Source organism: Sebastes fasciatus, chromosome 2 (genome assembly GCF_043250625.1).
Source record: "Sebastes fasciatus isolate fSebFas1 chromosome 2, fSebFas1.pri, whole genome shotgun sequence".
NCBI classification, from domain to species: domain Eukaryota; kingdom Metazoa; phylum Chordata; class Actinopteri; order Perciformes; family Sebastidae; genus Sebastes; species Sebastes fasciatus.
This window is the reverse complement of record NC_133796.1, coordinates 27,069,048-27,076,476: the sequence shown is the minus strand read 5'-3', so window position 1 is coordinate 27,076,476 and position 7,429 is coordinate 27,069,048.

Here is a 7,429-nt window from a genome sequence, read left to right as displayed (position 1 = left end):
TCCCAGTCAGTGTCAGTCTACTTAGGCATGATACTGAACCCCAACTCGCTCCCATTGAAGAGGGAAAAATGTAGGTTGCTTTAGATAAAAGCATCTGCTGAATGTAACGTGAGCCCGATGTGAAAGATGGGCAAGTATTTCGCTTGATTTTAGTCAAATCCAAATTCTCAGATCTGTGCTAGAAAATCCACACCATAACTTAAATGTTCTTCATCACTAAATTGTGCTAATTTTCTTAAGCTGCATTTCACACCAACACACCTTTGACGAGATGGTACACATTTACAGTTGCAGCATGAAACACTTTTAAATCAATCAACACAGTAAGGCCATGGTTTAACCTGAACAATTAGCAGTTCGTATAAGCAGCTATACACTAAACCCTTCTCAGCAGGCGTCCATGTTTTTCTCACCCTCGGAGCTTAAATGCATTAAATGATTACGTTTTTCCAACTTCCAACTTCTCACATCCGACCACAAATGAACACAGCAACGATGCAGGATGGTACAGTGGACAGTAAACCATTCAGGTCAGTAACACACACCCTGACTGTGAAATGAAACAGTTTGATCAGTAATATCTCCCAGAGGTTATCTGATGCAATGATCTGCAATCCCCTTCACACACACACACACACACACACACGCGCCACCCTGTGCTGCGTGTGCCACATGGGTGTGCTCTGAATTTGATGAAGCAGGATAATTCTCTCAACTGATCATATCAGTAAAGGAGGAATCCCCAGATCAACACCAGATTCTGGAGGTAGTCACATATGGGAAGCATTTTTCCAGATCCTATTAAACTTTCATCTGTGGATGTTGTGTATGTAGAGGGTCTGGATGGGCCGGGCACCGTCTCCGGGCCTCCTGCAAGTTCTGCAGAGGCCGAAGGTCACGACGTTTTAAAGGAGGCAGATGGAAAATAATAACCCTGAACTGAATCCGCACTGTACTGCACTTACATGCGCATACATATAAATGCTTACATGTACAGTAAATACAGTATATGTGTCTGCACACAAACGGAGAGGACCGAGGAAAAAGGCTGCATGAAAAGTACAACTAAACTGATGTTTATAAAACTATATTTATTTGAAATAAAAATGGCAACTTCACTTTTTTTTTTTTTTATCACATGTACATTTATTGAACCATGAAAGCACATTTGGAAATCAAATGCTGTGCTTATGAACCAGAACACTGGGAGTTTTTACCTGCTCTGTCTTTGAACCTGCCAGACATGAGGTGCCAGATGTTTAAAGCTCCTCCACAGGAAGTCAAGCAGATGTTTCACTGGCACTGTGTGAAGTGGAGGTGCAGACTGACTCTGACTGTGCACACCAAGATTACACACCAACACCAAACGCGAAGTGAGACCGAAGAAAGCGAGAACAGATGATTTTTCTATCTTTAACTCCTTGGGCCTTTTTATTAAATTCTAGATAAGTGCAACCGCTGGGTCCTTTTGCTTTCCCCTCGCTCTTCATTTAATTTGATCAGAAAATCTGCTGACGCAGTTTGGTACCCCGCTCATGTGAAACCAATTTCAGCAGCACGTAAAAGTCTGCTGCAGCGCTTCAAACGGGCTCATCTCATCCTCGCCCCAGAAGAGCCTCGGTCAGATCGGCTGTAGATGTGTGAACGTGCAGTAAAAATATGTTTCACAGATTCAGCAAACTCAGCAGACTAATATTATCACACAAACTGATGTTTTGTGTCATGCAGTCAGGACCACAGAAAGACAAATCAGACCACCAATCAGATATACATGACACACACACACACACACACACACACACACACACACACTTACCAGCATTGATTTACCACGCACCACTATGGATCTCAAAATTAAAACATGGTTATGACCAACTTACTGTTAATTATGGATCAACAGTGTCCAGGGAAATGAAGACTTAATCTCAGCCAATAGTTATATTTCAGTAAGACACATTAAACGTATTACTAAGATGATGTTTAGCTTGTTACATTTTTATGAAAACCAGACAATTTGTGAGACCATAAAGTACACATAAGTCAGCTGACCTTTAATGAGCACTACCAGAAAACTACAGTTAAGTTCTTCAACTTCTTTACCTCAGACCTCTTTTCTTCTTTTACAGCAGATTATTGCTGATGAAAAAGTGCGGAGAAAATACACAAAAAGGTGACTGAAAATGACGGTCATATTTCTGTTTGTTTGCAGTAATTTGTAGGTCCGTCCTAACACTCTTATTACTCACTAATTGATTAGTTGATTTAATCAACAGATCTGTAAAACTGAGTTTCTCCACATAGAATCACACAAAAGCACCACTTTAAATCTTGTGTTTAACCGAGATATGATCGTAAGTTTCTTGGAAGTCAATCAGCATTAAAAAGAATAAAAAAAGACTAATCGACTAAAGAAATTATGTTGATGAAGACCGAAACGACAAAAAGGGGGGCAGCCCTGCATGTTTTATTTTACCAGTTTGTAGCTTTATGTGGTAATTTGGATTTGGCTGCACAAAATTATCACATTGTGACTGAAAGCAAATACTCAAAGTAGAAAAAATATTTAATTCTAAAAGTTTCTGAAAATAATAATAATAATAATAATAATAATAATAATAATAATAATAATAATAATAATAATAATAATAATAATAATAATAATAAACTTTGAATGTAATCGATGATATACCACGAATCATACAGAAAAACAATCACATACATGTATCTGTGTTTCACGGTGTGAATCAGACAGCATTATTGTGATCTATTGTTCACTGATGTAGGAATCAGAGAGCATTAACATTCATACATCTGTGTAGAATTTTGTTCAACTCATTCATCAATACACTCAGTGTTTTATCACTGTCTGTTGGGCCAAAATCCACAGCGAGCACTCATAAAGAGGCTAAGAGTTTAACTGAATGATATAATACCACCACGCAAATATGAGAACTATTGCAGAAATGTATTCATGTGCCAATAAAACTTGAGTTTCCTGTCAGTAAAGCGTAACTTGGCTGGCACTGCAACTACAGTACGTTCAATGTATAAAGTATAAAAGTGTGAATATAATGTGTAAGCTTTATGACAACACATTTTTCATTTGATGTTTACACTACAACAGGCCGTGCTGGAGCTAAACAGAACTTGGAAAATGAGTACATTGTAAAACATTGTAAGCTGATTCAACTTAAACATGTATGCTGCCTTAATAATGTGAGTTAACTGAACTAAGCTTGAATAATTGGTTTGGCTAAAGTTGGCTTGTGAGTTACAGTAAAACCGACTTTGTTAAGTCGCCGAACTTGAGAAATCAACTTGACACATTCAGATTTGTCTTCCAAATGTATTTTTATAGTTGTGAAGAATCAGTTCTCCAGTTGCTGCAGATGTTTTACAGCTGTGGCTGTTCCTATGGAAACCATTTTTGTACCAGACTACCCCGGAAACTTGTTAATTTTACCATGCATAGGGTTGTTTTCATTATTATCTGAGGAAACAAACATGACTTAACTTAACATGCATTACACAGTAAATTTACATCATGATTTCTTTAAACAACAAAAGAGAAGGGTCATGGAATACTTTTAACGCTCACAATGCATGCTGGGTAGTCTGTAAATATGCTATTAATGTTTCTTAAGAAATACCCAGCGATCCATTCATTCAACTCATCATTTCAACTCAATGGACTTCCTGTCAGATGTTTTGATTTGTTCTAAAAATGTATCTAGACATTTTAAGACGACTTGAAATTAATACAACTTTTGTATCTACATTTAGTTAAAATAAAAGATGAGTTGATTCCACTTAACAGCTGCATGATGTTTTACAGTGTAGAACACCATTTGCATTTCATACACCTGAGAGAAACATTTACCATGAACATCTGCACTATTGTTGAACTGACCATGATAAGTATTGTGAACATTTCTTTCTGTTCAAATTTACCAGATGAGGAAGTCTAGGAAGCTTATTGAGGTCCACGTTTTGTTTGTGTGTCATTAAATCTGAGATTAGGAGGCCTTCACTCATAATCCCCAAATCAGTGCCGCTGGCTCAACTGACTCCTTCACAACGTCGCCCTCTAACACAGAGATCTTTACTATTGGCTTTGATAAAGTTATGATTATATAGCAATACATGAGATATGATGCTGCACCAAATTCGACCATTATCATGCCATTAAATATGCGTTATCAGTCGCTATAAACACCATAGATGTGGGCCATTAGGAGCCTACTACACCTACTACGTTGTAAAGGTGAAAGCAAAACTTAAAACACGTTGTTAATGACACAGCAGGCCAAAGTATAGTAAGAAATAAAAGTTGGAAGTGTCAGTATAATAAATAATATTAATTGTAATAATCAAAATGTAAGTCTACGCTCAGTAATCACTTAATTCACTGAAAAAAACATGCAAGATGTCAAATAAATAAAAACTTCTAACTTTCCAAATATTCCCATCACCGCCATTGAAAATACATGTCGAGTCAAGTACCACCAAAGAGTCCCACACACACTACTGAACTGGTGCAGTGCTGTTGTTCCACACTGAAAACACAGTAATAGGATGTGACAGGAGGGTAATCTGTGATTCAGTCAGATACACTGCAGATATTTGCATGTCACGAAGATGAAACAGTTGAGCAGAGCTTAGCTCACTCTGTACACTGTAAAAGACAGACAATGTGGTAAGGACTAATAGCAGATGTTTTGCCTGTGGGCAGGGCCGCCCGTCATTAAGCCAGGTAGTGGCTCAAAACATCTCTCAATGCCGATTTGGCCGGTGCCACTGAAATGTTATACCAGTGTGTGCTGCTGCCACATGTGATGTGTTCGAAACGGCCCAGACTATGCTGTTTTGGTTTCAGAACAAATCTCTGCTGATGTGCACACACACACACAGCGTATGATCCCAAAGTCTGGGTTTTCATACACTGAGATGCCCAAACAGGCTCTGCGAAGATGGAATGTCTCTTTTATGTGAAATTAAATAAGATCAGCTTGTGGGCCTCGCTCCTTCCTGTTCCGCTTTCCGTTTTATGTTCATTTCCATTCCCGAACAAAGCCGCCTCTCCACGGTGTATTAATGCCCATCAAAGGCCTCAATCAAGTTGCCTCGCCACAGGCTAAAGCCAAACTGGAGAGACTGAAGTTTAATGTTGTCAGTTGCAGCGAGGATGTGGGCTCATGTCTCTTCCGCGTCCTTGTGTTTTCTTTTAACCCCCACAAATATCTCGCAAGTCCGATTAGTGGAGCAAGGCATCTGAAAACAGCACACACTGAGGGGCCATGTCAAGGTCACTGACTGTGACAACAGTCTCGCTCATTGTGCCGCTAGAACAATGTCTTTATGTATCTCACTGAGAGGGGAACATCTAGAAAATAAAACATAATTACACAGGGCTTCCTAAAAAATTGGTCACGGCTGTGAGTCAATAGACTCTTAGTTTAGAAGTATCCGGCAACGAGAAATATTTAAGAAGAAGCTGCCGACTGTCTGCTGACATTTTCTGTCTGTCTATCAGTCTTGATTAAATTTCACTTAAACTTATTGACCCTGTATATTATGTGCTCTAATAGTGCATGTACAGTGTATGTAATTAACAACAGGGATGGATTTTATTTTATTTTCTCATATGTGTCCCCACAGAGCTGTTAAACTTAAGATCTGAACTGTGTTAATAAACGAAAAAATATTAAAAACCATAAGCAAATAATAAGTTGGTCCTCATGGCGAGCAGTTTGTCTTCCGCTGCCAATGAATATGTTTTTCTTTTTAATAAACTGCAATAAGATATATAATAGATTTCATGTGATCGTTATAAACCAGCCAATTCAGACCAGTTGTCTCTCCACAGGAGAATAAAAACCTGCAGTCAAATCAAATGTAGGATTTTATGTGACCCTTGATCAGTGAAGCTAAATATGTAACTTCTATCATCAATGGTGACTTCTTCCTAAAGGAATTTGGCTAAATATTTTTACTTATAAAGACAGAAGAAAGTCAAATATGATGCTTTCTTTTTTACTCTCTCTGTCTGTCTGTGTGTGTGTGTGTGTGTGCAGGTGGGTCTACTGTTAAGTGGAAGCTTTCACTCACTGTGCCATGAAAAGACACGTAAATTATTTTTCAACTGTGAGGAACATAAGTCCCTCCAACACGCTCTCTCTGACCAACGATAGAGACGGTGCATGGTTGTTATAATAAAGCAATTACAGTTAGTAAAACTCGGGACACTTTTCCCTGTGAAATAAAAGGAGATCAGATCATGCTTGTGGCCAAAGCATGAACCACACTCTAAACATGCCAATGGAAATATAAAACACACTATATTCCATCTTTATTTACAGCGGTCGCAGACTTCCCGGAGCTAGAGATAAAAACGCAATATTCAGGCACATATAGCTGCTGGTGTCCATCGTGCTTTCTGCTAAATACTACTTTTTTTTATCTATAAAATGATGAATTAATGACCTTTTGGTTCTAGTGCCTGGTGGTGAACAAAAAGTCCTTAAATGTGTAGAAACACACCAGATAAAATGTTGCTCTGTAGAAATCACAAGAGTAGCCGTCTCGCTGTAAATCTGTGAAAAAGCTGTAACATTATTACATTACGACATCATTACCTAACACTGCTAAGAATAGCACAGACAGAAGTATTCTGTTTCAGCAGGTTGAAAATGTGGCTAAGTGATCATTAAGTCTGGTTCACTGCCATAGATCATGCTGCTGACACACACACAGAGAGAGTTCAAAGTCATTTGATATTTGTTTGACTGCATTAGATGAAACGTAAACTGTTGTAAAGTCATTGTGTCATTCTCCCTCGAGACAGTTTAGTGTGTGAGTCAGGTTTTCAGAGCATGAATTTGCTCATACGTACAAGTATATGGACACCTTTCAGCCTGACGGACTCCATTTGAAATTCAATCATATAAACGGAGCAGATTTCTACTCCTCTTTCCTCACACACGTGCTTGTATGTGTGTGCATGTGTCCACCATGTGTGTGCATGGCTATATGAATGTGTGTTTGTTGCAGTATGTGCACACTGTGTATAGTTTCTAGCTGTGAGTCTGTCACTTTCTCTGCTGGTTGCTTATAAGCTTGTGTCAGTGTGCACCCTGAAGAGACAAGATATAGGCAGAGAAGAAGGTCACGCCTGCAGGAGAAGATGGACCAAACTGTTTATTTTATCATAACATTTTTTATTTTTAAGTTAAGGAAAATGTGTTTCCAACATGTTTCTGAAAATGCATTCAAAATTGCCTTAGGTTACATTTATATATATTTTATATTAGCTCTCAAATACATTTAATAAACACAGGATTGTGACTAGACAGTAGGCAGCCTGTTAAAAATTATGGAGTATTTTTTAAAGAAAATAAAGTGGCATATAATTTTCTTTTTGCATTGATTC